Here is a 14,292-nt window from a genome sequence, read left to right as displayed (position 1 = left end):
ACAGGCTTCTTTTCCGAATGTTCACAACAAATAATATTGATGTGAACTTGCAACAGCATAACAATATTATCAAATACATGTCATTGATCTACACAAAATATAAATTTCATGTTTTGACAGCTAAACTCATAACATCATTCTTACTTCAGTTTTAAATGTTTTTAACTACAATAGGCCCTATGTAATGTTAAGTTTAGCAATCTACTAAAGATGATTCAGTTACGTTCAAAACATGTATAGATGTGATTAATGTGAAATTTTAAGTTTTTTAAATTCACATTAACCATAAGGTATTGAATAAGGAGGTACTCTTCAACAATAAATCATTGTTATAGTGATTTAAAGAACATTACATTGATCTACAAACAAGAATGTTCACCACGCTTCCGTTTGTCACATAGACATGGGTGGAAATTAGCGGGTCTGATTAGCACGAAAGAAACTTTCGAAAATAGCACAGGCTAATGTATTAGGAAAGGAACTGGTACTTGTGAATTCCTTATGAAGGACAATAATAATTGTGATCATCTTTCATTATTCAAAAGTAGCTGGTGCAAGAAGCTATTTGTTTCAAACATGTTTTTCTTAATTTGCATTATCATTCACAGCATATTATTGAATACGTTGAAGGGGATTGAACAGGACTGCCATATTATTGGCGAGTATGTAATTGTTTAATTAGTACATACTCATACATGTAGTGTTTAAATGTTTACCGTGAATATTGTTATGCCTCATACGATTACAATACAACCGCAGGTTAGTATTTAATTTTGTTCCTAAAACATGTATAAATTAATTACGAGTTGTGTGATTTCTGCATTATGATCTAAAAGAAATTATACATAGTTTAACAGACATACAAGGTTCACTGCACTCACAGTGCTCTCTCTCTGCCTGCTTCCCATTACATCACGCCAGCACTTGAAAAGAACTTCACTTTGATTGGACAATGACAACTCCAGCCGGCACATCTTTACTGTCCTGTAACTTGTAGATATATGCACAATAGGATGTAATATTCAAGGGTTTTACATATTTCAGAGTGCTCTTCTGGATGGTGTATAAATCGGTTTCAAGATTTCTTAACATTGATTGATGGTCCCTTGTGAGTTAGAGCTGAGTAAATTGTCATGACCTTAAAATCCAGTAATCTAATTCACGAACACAACTTCTCTAGTTTTTTGGTATTAGGTTACAGCTCATGTTTTAGATGTATTTCCTGGAAACATTTTTATGGCATGCACAGAAAGGCAGTAGTTGTTCAACTGCACCGCCTTTTGGCAGGGAAGAGCTGTTGCCGTAAGGTAGCCCAGTTGTGCAGGCCTGTAATAAGGAAACTTAATACATACATACATACATTATCATTAAAGACTGTTATGCCTTTCAGCGTTCAGTCTGCAAGCCTCTGTGATTTTACTAAACATCGTCAGAATCCTCTGTTTGCAACTAGTGCTGTAACCTTATTTAGTTCCATACCTCTTATCTTTAAATCGTTAAAAACTGAGTCAAATCATTGTCGTCTAGGTCTCCTTCTACTTCTCTTACCCTCCATAACAGAGTCCATTATTATCCTAGGTAATGTATCCTCCTCCATTCGCCTCACATGACCCCACCACCGAAGCCGGTTTATGCGTACAGCTTCATCCATCGAGTTCATTCCTAAATTAGCCTTTATCTCCTCATTCCAAGTACCCTCTTGCCATTGTTCCCACCTGTTTGTACCAGCAATTATTCTCACTACTTTCATGTCTGTTACTTCTAACTTATGAATAAAATATCCTGAGTCCACCCAGCTTTCGCTCCTGTAAAGCAAACTTGGTCTGAAAATAGACCGATGTAAAGATAGTTTCGTCTTAGAGCTTACTTCCTTCTTACAGAATACTGTTGTTTGCAACTGCGAGCTCACTGCATTAGCTTTACTACTCCTTGATTCAATCTCACTTACTATATTACCATCCTAGGAGAACACACAACCTAAATACTTGAAATTATCGACCTGTTCTAGCCTTGTATCACCAATCTGACATTCAGTTTTGTATAATTTCTTACCCACTGACATCAATTTAGTCTTCGAAAGGCTAATTTTCATACCATACTCATTGCACCTATTTTCAAGTTCCAAGATATTAGACTGCAGGCTTTCGGCCCAATCTGCCATTAAGACCAAGTCATGAGCATAGGCCAGACTGCTTACTACATTTCCACTTAACTGAATCCCTCCCTGTCATTTTATACCTTTCAGCAGATAATCCATGTAAACTATGAACAGCAAAGGTGAAAGATTAAAGCCTTGTCTAAACCCTGTAAGTACTCTGAACCAAGAACTCATTCTACCATCAATTCTCACTGAAGCCCAATTGTCAACATAAGTGCCTTTAATTGATTTTAATAATCTACCTTTAATTCCATAGTCCCCCAGTATGGCAAACATCTTTTCCCTCGTTATCCTCTCATATGCTTTCTCTAGATCTACGAACATAAATACAGCTGTCTATTCCTCTCTTAGCATTTTTCAATTACCTGCCGCATACTGAAAATCTGTCTATTCCTCTCTTAGCATTTTTCAATTACCTGCCGCATACTGAAAATCTGATCCTGACAGCCTCTCTCCATAATAAAATGTATTACAACACATCTTCAGCTCACGTTTAGAACTAATTATCTGCTTGTAATTATTCTATCAACAATGGTAATGTTCAAAAACATAACAATGGAATTTGGATATATTACAAACTGTAGGAGCATTATTTCCTTTGCATCTATGGTAGTGTTGTCATACATCAGCTTGATACAGTGCAGTAAACATGTCTCGTAGACCACCACCTCTCACCGATGAAGAGTTCGTGAGTTTGTTGCATGACATTCCAGAAGATATGTCTGATGTAGTGTGGTCCAGGATAGAGGACCTAAGAGGAGAAGGTTACTGCCTATCAAGTTGATCATTCCTAAAGCAGTGATTCAGATCACGCTGAAAACTGGATTGTTCAGGCTGAAAAGTTTTGTTGTTGTGGTTGTTGTTTTTTATTAATATTATTATAACAATCAGCAAAACAGCTATGGAGAAATTCCTTGATTTACTACGTATTCATATTATGATGATGCCTCGTGTAGGCTGAGTACTGACGAGTTTTCAATTAATCTGTTACAGACATAGAAACTGTAACCCGTAAAACACTGTACCAGAGGGGATACGTCAACCAAGATAAGAGCCTCCGAGGGCCAGGTAATACGTTACTAGGTACTGATGGCATCACAGCGTGAACTGTAGCCTAGTTTGGAAAGACTACACCTGGTTGGTTTGCTCGCCTTAACATCTTAAAAGATCCAGGACCTACTGCATAGTCAAAGTGGCAGTGTAAAGAGTGCGTAGCATCTTTTTATTGATGAATCAATATTGAATATTGAAACACACAAAGCAGTGCACAGAAACAGAGGCAAAAGGATAATGAGTAACTATGCGTATCAAGAACAAAAATATATTAATTTCAACAGCGGTCAAAATGACCGCATCTGCAGTTCTAGGTATATAGTATGTTCTGGCGGTTCTAGTATTTATAGTACTTTTCATCTTTGTTTGCCTGTTATTATTATTTTTATGGTCAGTAAAATTATACTATATTTCATACTGTACATGGGAACTTTAAATAACAGCCATGGTGTTTGCAGTGTGATCAGTTTAAATATGATACTATATTTCTTGTAAAAAAAAATGCTGATTTATGCATTACAATACTATATTTTAAAATGAGGAATCTATTTAAATACCTAACGGTTTTCTTCATTCATTGTTCATCTTCTATTCCATTTATTTATTTATTTATTTATTTATTTATTTATTTATTTATTTATTTATTTATTTATTTATTTATTTATTTATTTATGTAATTTATAAATTTATTATCCGAGCCATACATATACAAAAAGAATATCATTGTTATCGTTTCAGTAAAATATAACTAGTTGTATAATACTGTTACATGATAAAGCAACTGTCAGCTCTCATGAAGTCCCTTCTCTAGTTACTGTAAGATATGAGTGAGACAGACTGGGGAGCTGCTGACCAGTCTGTGGGTGCATGACAGCCTCTGCTTCTATTGTCCCCTTCATGTAGTAACTGAATTTTCTGGAAGGCAAACTTATATCACTAGTATTATGGCAGCACCCAAAAGATACTAGAACTTAATCACTATGTACATAAAAGCAGGCTCGCTTCAAAGAAGAGCGTGTTGAGTTACAAGTTGTGAGCTAAGAGTTCAGTGCGTGAAGCAGTCACGTGAGTTGATTGTGCAAGTTGTCGGTCTTGTCCTCTTGTGTGTGGTCATTTATTGCATGTCAGTTGAGACCAGAAGCCACAAGAAAATTGAGGATCAGTTAAATGTGCTATTTGAGATAAATGAAGAAGGTTGAAGAAGGCCAGAAGAATTTGGAAGAGGGACAGAGAAAGATCGAGGTGAGTCGCCTTGAGATAAAGCATATTCTGCAGGCGGAAATAGTGAAAGATGAACTTGAAGAAAAAGAACATAGTACAACATGAGATTGCCAAGAAAATTGAAGAAAAAATTGGCACAGTTGATCAAAAGATTTTTCCAGAACCTGCAGAAAGAAAGCACCCAGCTGCACAATAACATACAAGATGAGACCTATGTGGTGGGGTTAACATCTGTAGTACTAAGTTTGACCAACGTGAAGATGCCAACATTCAACAGGGTGGTGCCGTGGATTACGTACCTGTGGCAGTCGAGGCAGCATATTCTGCTAACAGTTGGAGTGAAAGGGACAAAACTATAGTTCTCCTGGTGGCTCCGAGATGGAACACCCTTGATGTTCTATTATGTGATACCAGAAGGAATTCAGAGCAAGTACATCATGCTACTAGCCCATATAGAGATCGTCACCTCCAGGCAGGCCTACCAGACACTCCTCTGGGCCATGACTCAGAGAAGTATAGAGACGTTTCAAAAGTTCAAGGCAGATATCGCCCATCTCGTCTGCTGGGCCTACCTCTCAGCACCAGAAGAGTTCCTCAAGCAGGTGGGTAGGCAGATTTCCATAGATGGGTTACACAACCGAGATACTCAACAGGCCCATCGCCTGCTGCAAGACGTAGGAGATGCTCTCAGCTACACGTTGGAGTTCAAGGCCACAAAGAAGGGATCGACAGTTCAGACTAGGGTGCGTCACCTGGAAGTGGACATAACTCCGTGGTCACAGGCAGGTAAATCCTCGATGGACTTGCTTGAAGCTGTAGGAAGGTTCCATTAGCCAAGCGGAACCAAGTGAACGAGGCAACGGAAACGCACTCGAGCCAGTCTATGCCACAAGGATCTGCCGCCTTCTGGAATTCAGGTAATATGGGCCATGTAAACTGGAACTGTGAATACCATTGAAGACGAGAGCCTTCATCTGACATTCAGGGCGACCAAGGAAACACATCAGTCAGTGAAACAATAATTAACTAAACCTACGGGACAAAAGGTTTGTTCAGGATAGTCGTCGTAAAGCCCCTGCATTCCAGGCCCATGTAACGAGACTGCAGTCTGATGGTAGACAGTCTTCGACAGGATAGCGCAGAGCGTGTTGATCGTCACCAGAGCAATGAACACCATTGTCAAGGCAACAGTTCCATGACCGAGTAGAATTCGGCCCTTGCCTGGCGACTACCACTGGAGTTTAAATCTAAGAATTTCATTTTTGTCCGTATTGAACTGAGAATGGAAGATAGGAAACTTAAAAGGGTCCACCTTTTCAATACAGATAAATGTTATAGTTTATTTACAACATATATTTACACTTGGAACTAGTTTCGACGCTGTTTGGCGTCATCTTCAGCCAAAATGTGGGAAATAGGCTAGCATGTAGACATTTATATTACACAAGGTGTTACATCATTGTGAATAAATGAGAGAACATGAAGACGCAAAGTACAATGTCAGTTTCAAAGTGGTCATGAAGGGTAAGTCAAAATTGTATAAACATGAGATAACATAATCACTTAAACAATAAACATATAAACATATAAACTGTAACAAAACCATGCGGAAGTACGAGATGATTGGCATTGGAGATTCAAATTATTTCAGACACTCTTCCATTGAATGTTGCCTGCCGCGAGTGTAGTACAAAACATCGGTTATATTTCAGTAAACACAATCTTCTCAAAAATGCACATAACATTATAAAATATTTGGGTTGAGATGCAATTTGGCAGTTAGAGATTGAAATCACTTATTCAATAAGCGCCAATTCAAAAAACAGCTGTGAAGGGTTAGACAAGAATTGCACATTTAAACATAAGCGTGAGTTTGGACTCGATAAATGCAAAAAACACATGAAACACACTCGAAAATGTAGGTTCGTGATGGATTTGGCACAAAAGGTCTGCGTTTAATCATTCATTGAATGGCACCGATGTGAGTGTAGTTCAAATGTGAGGTAGGATTTAACAGCCTCTTAGAATTGCACGTGACATCTGAACTCATGGTGCGAGATGAACTTGGCAGTGAAGGTTCGAATTGTAGATATTCAGTAATGTCAATTCAAAACAGTCCATGAAGGGTGAATGCAAAAGCTATATCATACGAGTTAGGACTCATTAAATAATATTTTCAAATACAAATAACATATTCAACTTTTCGTAGTACAAGGTGAAATTGGCAGTTAAAGAATTAAAAATTTGTAGGATTTCTTCGTCAGGTGCCATATAGGTCAAGCGCAGCGTAAGTATGAGACAGGGCTCAACATATCCAAACTGGTACAAATGCATATTTGAATCCAAGTGTGAGATGAACATGGCAGATAAAGAGTCACTTTGTTGAGGGTGTAGTATACATATTCAGCTCGACAAGAATATAAAATTGATATTAAGGAATACGTTCCTCTGAGAGCTTGGAGGTTGACTGTGCCAGTATTTGTGGTGTATTGTTGCAGCGTTACGTGTAGGGTGGGGGCAGGTTTCTATGATGTTTATTGCGGGACCTAAGGCGGTAAAGCTATGGCGCGAGATGAAGAGGAACAGAGCGTGTTGGATAGTGCCATTCAATGAATGATTAAACGCAGACCTTTTGTGCCAAATCCATCACGAACCTACATTTTCGAGTGTGTTTCATGTGTTTTTTGCATTTATCGAGTCCAAACTCACGCTTGTGCAATTCTTGTCTAACCCTTCACAGCTGTTTTTTGAATTGACGCTTATTGAATAAGTGATTTCAATCCCTAACTGCCAAATTGCATCTCAACCCAAATATTTTATAATGTTATGTGCATTTTTGAGAAGATTGTGTTTACTGAAATATAACCGATGTTTTGTACTACACTCGCGGCAGGCAACATTCAATGGAAGAGTGTCTGAAATAATTTGAATCTCCAATGCCAATCATCTCGTACTTCCGCATGGTTTTGTTACAGTTTATATGTTTATATGTTTATTGTTTAAGTGATTATGTTATCTCATGTTTATACAATTTTGACTCACCCTTCATGACCACTTTGAAACTGACATTGTACTTTGCGTCTTCATGTTCTCTCATTTATTCACACTGATGTAACACCTTGTGTAATATAAATGTCTACATGCTAGCCTATTTCCCACATTTTGGCTGAAGATGACGCCAAGCAGCGTCGAAACTAGTTCCAAGTGTAAATATATGTTGTAAATAAACTATACCACTGGAGAGATGACACCTGTTGACTGTGAGGCAGTTATAGAATTCTCCTTTGAGCAGAGGGCAGTGAAATACTAGGTCCTCAACTAGCGAATGTTTAAGAATAAATTTAAATATTGTATTTAAGTGGTCCACCTATTCAATGCATACATAATTTATTAAATCTAGAACATGTTTCTTTCCCTCAGGGACATCATCAGCTAGAATAATTCACACAATACATCAATATAAAATTACATCATTAAATTAAGTCATGTCATCAAGAATTTTATGAACAACTCACATCAATTTTATTGACATAATGGAACTTTAATCAAGTCTGAAAATATTTTAATTTAAATGTCCTTGTGTATAAAAGTGTATTTTAATTTTTCTTACCAATCTATTAATGTAATTTTGCATCTGATGTATTGTGTGAATTATTCTAGCTGATAATGTCCCTTAAGAGAAGAAACATGTTCTAGATTTAATAAATTGTGTATGCATTGAATAGGCGGACCACTTAATACAATATTTAAGTTTATTCTTAACTATTCACTACTTGATATCGCAGTCGGTACGGGTTTCTATCAAAAATGAAGCTGCTAAAGCTTGTTACATGTAAAGTACTAGGTCCTTGGAGAAGCAGATATCGTGAATGAGATAATCATCAGACTTGACTTCCTAAATGAGCATAAAATCATCCTGGACAAGAGCTTTAATACACTTTGATATGGGGATGAAGAAATTGCTATGTGACCGGTGTGTGAAGTCATTGCATTACGCCTTGTGAAGCTGCGAGATGGCTGACCACTCCAGCTAGGACTGCGGTAGATGTGGCTGTGGATATGGATGGAACTGTTGGTGGTTTAATGGCCATTGTGGAGCCTGAGCATCAAAATATTAAAACAAAGGGATTAGTGTTCGCCAAGACCCTGATCATCACATCTCATCAGCCTTATATTGGACTGTCCTACTTAACAATTACGACATTGCCGTCCGTCAAGGTGCCAAAGCACTTGGGATTTGCAAGCCTATTATGTGGAATGCCTCCTGCAAGGCAATTGAATCGGATCGGCCGCTGTAACCAGACATCTGAGTAAGTAACAATGGAATGTGCAAATGGTGCTGTGGAAGGTGAATGAGGGATCCAGCCCAGGCAACGAGACAAACGAAGTGACCTACTGCGGGAGTATCAGGACGTCTTCTCCCTGGCCAGTAACGACTTCTGCAGGAGAAAACTCTTCCAATATCAGATTGAATTGGGCGACAGCACACCAGTTGGTGCTCCATTCCAACGTGTTCCACTCCTGAAGCAGGGCAAAGTGGACCAAATACTTGAAGAAATGAAGTAATAAAACCCTCAGAAAGCCCTTGGAGCTCCCCAGTATTGTTAATAAACAAGTACAACAGCTCTTCTCAGTTCTGTGTCGCCTACAGGAGAGTGAATGACATCACGACGAAAGACAGCTACTCATTACCCCAGACTAATGACACTCAGGATATATCAGGATCTATACTGGTTCTGTAGAATGGTTATCGGCAAATGGAGATTCTTCCTCAAGATCGAGAGATGGCTGTGTTCCCCTTTGGAAGTAGTCTCTGGCAGTTGAAGGTCATGCCATTCGGGTTGTACAATGCCCTGGCAACTTTCAAGAGTCTGATAGAGTCTGTGCTAAGAGGATTGCACTGGACGACATGCTTGATGTATTTGGATGATGTCATTGTGCTCTGAGAAGCACCTCAAGAGCTTGAGGAAGGTTATTGGAAAACTGAGAGCAGCCCAGCTGAAGTAACCCCTAAGAAATTCATGCTCCTCAGGAAGGAAATACAGTACTTCGCCTTATTGTCTCGGAGGAAGGAGTCTGTACCAATCCAGGGAAACCCATGGCAGTGAGGAAGTGGCCAGTATCCAAGGACAAGTCATTCCAGCTACAAGTTTTCTGGGCCTCTGCACCTACTAATCTCAGTTTAACAAGAGGATTTGGCAACATTGTCAAACTATTGCATTGACTTACTGAGAACGACCAATGATTCATCTGTAGACAGAAGAATGCCAGAAAACTTTTTATTACCAGAAGGATGTCCTGTGTTCAGAGATTCCAAAGCTGGAGCAAACTTTGTGTTTGACATAGATACCAGTGACTTTTGCTTGGTAGCATCCTATCTCATGTCGTGGACAATGAAAAGAAGATAGTGGCAGACGTCAGTTAAGCCTTCTCTAAACTAGAAAGAAATTACTGCATCGCCCAGGAAGAACTGTTCGCCATTGTGAAGTCCATCAAGCGCATTTCCATGTATGTGTCCTGTATGTGAGTGACATACTGTGTTAACCCTTTTAACAAACATAAACGTGCCACATCGTGGCTTCAAGAAAAATCCAGATACATTCTGCTATGTGTGTGTGGAAGTTTCATGCTTTTAAATCAACAGCATTACAAGATATTACAATCATTCCATATTGGCGGTTTTCACTTTACAAAGGAAAAAATTAATATATCCTCTTATTCAATAAATGTATGAATAGGAGGATACATTAAATTTTTCCTTTGTAAAATAACTGAGTTCATGAGAGAAGCCTACTATGCATACTTCGATATCAAACTGGGGGACAAAGATAAGCCCTAGGCTCCACATGAGGCCTGTAGGAGCTGTATAGAATAGTTACAATAGTGGATAAATAATGAGCAAACAGCATTATTATTCTGAATTTTTATGGTGTGATGACAGTCTGCAGAATGTAGTATGCACAGCTACTTCTGTTCTATGAATATGAAGGAATTTAACAGCAGGAACAAAAATAAGATTGTACATCCAAGCAATATTTCATCCACAATTTTACCCTTTCCCCATGGCCATGATACCAGTAATGCAGCATCCAGAACAATTAAACGATTGTTCCTCTTCTAAATCTGATGGCTGGTGTTGAAAATCAACCCATACTTTTCAAGTAAAGTGTGTTGATTGGCTTTGAGATCTTGGTTTTCCAAAGGAATCTGCGGAGATACTTGGGTCTAAACTCCGTGAAAGGAACATGTTGGCACTAGAGACGGCGTATTATTGGTACACACATGGCAAAGAAAAATGTGCCCTCTTCTTTTTGAAGAGGATACGCAGTTTTACCTGTTCCTCATGGCCATGATACCAGTACTGCAAACTAGGGTGTATGAATCAATCCGACCTCCATATGCCATATAGACCTCCTTTAGTTCACATGCTGCTCTCCTCCATGCGTTATATAGATCCCTGTAGGCCTAATCATTTTGTTTTAGCTTGTAAAGTTGTCGAGATGGAAATGGTATATCTTTGAAGGTGAAGATCTCTGCCTTCCTTGTATGTATGAATCAGGCCAAATCAGTATTTCCTTTTTTCTTTCTAATGAGTTTAAAATAATCTGACCTCTTTCCGCGTGAGAGCATGCAGGCTTAAATGTCTGCTGCGTTCTAGCAGATGTACAGATTACAGGATGTTTCCTTGTGTAAATTGATAGTATAAATCACCATTTTCCCACTGATATGCATTCTGACATCATCTTGTGAGGATTCCTGTAATTCCTTCAATACCTTGAAACAGAGACCGTTGCATTTTCATAGTGCTCACATCTGAATCACCTCCATCCGCTGTATAAAGTGGCACTCAGATGTTCCCCGTCGCTGAGGGGTTAATCCTATATATGCTATTCATTTTGATTTTCCAAAGAAACTTGATGTGATGGAGAAAACCTGGCCTTTGTATCCAGATCCAGCATGCCTGAAATTTGAAAAATCACTACAGTAGAATTCCACTAGTCCGGCATCAAACAGTTCGGAATGCCCGATGGTCCGGCACCATTCCAGGATTTTTTAATATTATTATTTTTTTACGTTTGTGACAGTTAAAGCACACGGTGCGGTTCAAAACCACCCGCAAGTATTCACTATGCGTCTGCTATTGTTAGACACAATCGGCATTGTTGGCTGTCACCACACACAGGTTCAGTTCATTGTTTTGATTGCGAGCACTTTTCGCTACAGTATTTTTTCTTGCGATCTAGGATCCGTGATACAGTATTGCATTAGTGTAGTGAACATACATATCAAAGTGCCCTGTGGAAGTTTTCTTGGTATTTAAGCAGTGACAATGTTCTCAAAACTGAAACCTTCTTCATGTTCCAAATCAGGAGAGAAACGTAAGCACGTAACTCTGACCATCAACCAGAAACTGGAAATCATCAAATTCCTGGAGAAAGGTGAGAATAGAAATATTTTATTAAATGAATTTAATATTGGCTTGTCAACCATTTACAACATTAAAAAAAACAAAAAGATGAACTAATGAAATTTGCTTCTCAATCGGTAACAACTGAAAAATTGGCTTCCAGACAAACATTTAAAAAAACAAAACTGGAATAATTAGGTAGTTTATTGTACAAATGGTTCAGTGTAGTACGCTCTGAAGGAAAGCCGGTAACGGGGCCAATGGTTATTGAAAAGGCAAAAAAAATTGGACTAGGCTTAGGTGTTACAGAAAGTGAATGCAGTTTTTCTGATGGTTGGCTGAGAAACTTTAAGTTTCGGCATGGAATTCAAAGACTTGATGTAACTGGAGAGACACTTTCAGCAAACCAAGATTCAGCAGAAAAATACAAAGACGAGTTTGAAGAAATAATCGCAGTTAATAATCTACCAGCTGATCAGATTTACAAGGCTGATGAAACAGGCCTGCTATGGCTGTGCTTACCAACACCTACTCTAGCTGCAGGAGGTAAAAAAGTGGCTAAAAGGTTTTAAAAAAACAACAAAGACAGATTGACAGTTTTGCAATGTGCTAATGCTTCGGGAAGCCACCGAATAACTCCTTTTGTAATTGGTAAATCTAGAAAACCTGAGGAATTTAAAAATGTTATGAACTTGCCTGTTCATTATGACGCTCAATCAAATGCGTGGATGACCACCACTCTATTCAAAGACTGGTTCTTTCATCAATTTGTGCCACAAATCAAAGAAAGCTTCAAAAACCTTGGTCTACTAGAAGACAGCAAAGCTATCCTTCTTTTGGACAACTGTAAAGCACATCCACCAGTAGCTGAGTTAGTTTCTGGAAATATATTTGCTACACTTCTGCCGCCTAATGTTACGTCACTGATTCAGCCAATGGATCAAGGGGTAATCCAGAACTTTAAATATTTTTATAGGAGTTCTTTCGTTCGCAGCCTGTTAAACGCCGAGTGTGATGTAACTGAATTTCAAAAAAATTTAATGTACAATATGCCGTCTATGGTGTCGCACTGTCCTGGGCTCAAGTAAAAAAAGTTACTTTACAACGGTGCTGGGGAAAACTTTGGCGAACTGCGGATCCTACATTTGATTCAACACTACAGACTGTTGAGGAGGCACAACATCCCGAATCAGTGTCTGAAGTTTTGGATGTAGTAAGAAGTGTAACCAACAACAATCCTTTGGATAACTTATCTGAAGAGGAACTCGCGGAGTGGATTCAAATAGATAACAGTGAACCTACCGAGCAGGAGCTAACCGATGTGGACATTATCCAAATTGTATTAAACCCTCAACCTATACACAATCTTGAAGAGAGTGACTCAGATGAGGAAACCGAAGAAAGGGAGAGAATCATCTGGGCAGAAGCTGCAGAGTCCCTAAATAAATTCATCACTTTTGCTGAGTGTAATACTAATTATAATGCCACTGAACTTATTGATTTACATATTATCAGAAATAACTTTTATGCCAAGTGACAATGATCTCAAAAACAAAAAGATATTCAAGATTTTTTAAGTCACACTAAAATATTGTACAGTACATGTATGTAAACTGAATGTGTTGAATGAAAATTTGGTGCTGCCCTAATTTTGAGCTAAAGTTATTAAACAAATGATTCTGCTGATCAGCATTTTACTGCAAAACGCCGTGTTACAGCTGTTTTCGCTGTACGCCTTAACCTATATCGTAGTAAGAGGTACCACCCGATAGTCCGGCATTTTCCGTAATCCGACATGGGACGGTCCCGAACGTGCCGGACTATTGGACTTATACTATATTTGAACATGATAGAAAGTTTAAATTTTCAGGCCAGTGTTATTGGGTCATCCTTGATTAAATTAGTCCAGTACAGTAAAATAGTCAATGTTTTATTCATAACTATACTACTGACATTCTCTGTTATTTTTATTGCTATTCAAAATAATTCATACCAAGTTCAACAAAATCCTACACCATCTGATGAGGTGTTTTTTTGTTTTGGTTTTTTTACATGCCGCTGTACATGTAAACTGGAGCTTAAAAGTCACTACGACTGCTGCAGCTGACAGTTCAGTGTTGTACAGTTGTTGGAGACGTTTGATCAGGAATGATTACTGTTTGCCACATCAGTAGACAATCAGTCAGGGCGATCCATTCTTCTTAAGTTGCCAAAATCAACTGTTGGTGGTGTGAGTATGAAGTAAAAACAGGAAGGCAGGGTAGGCCACATGTTGACAAACGAGGACCATTGAAGAAGGTTGTATGGGAATATCACGATATCGTGTGATGCTTTTGCCCTGAATTCTACAGGGTCACTAATTTTGCAGCTAGTACCATGATTGTGCACCAGGAGATACAAGGATTGGAGTTCAGGGCTTGGGTGCCCACCCATAAACTGCACATTTTGCAGG

At 38.6% G+C, this 14,292-nt stretch overlaps 1 protein-coding gene across 2 annotated transcripts in view; it reads left to right on the top strand.

The window, feature by feature from the left end:
• LOC136866463 (E3 ubiquitin ligase Rnf121) overlaps nucleotides 1-14,292 on the top strand; it is a 186,992-nt gene that overhangs the window by 130,627 nt on the left and 42,073 nt on the right. The window lies entirely within an intron of this gene.

The sequence above is a fragment of the Anabrus simplex genome, chromosome 3, assembly GCF_040414725.1.
Source record: "Anabrus simplex isolate iqAnaSimp1 chromosome 3, ASM4041472v1, whole genome shotgun sequence".
Classification (NCBI taxonomy): Eukaryota; Metazoa; Arthropoda; class Insecta; order Orthoptera; family Tettigoniidae; genus Anabrus; species Anabrus simplex.
Note: the sequence above shows the minus strand (reverse complement) of the source record. Positions and strands in the feature narration are given on the sequence as shown.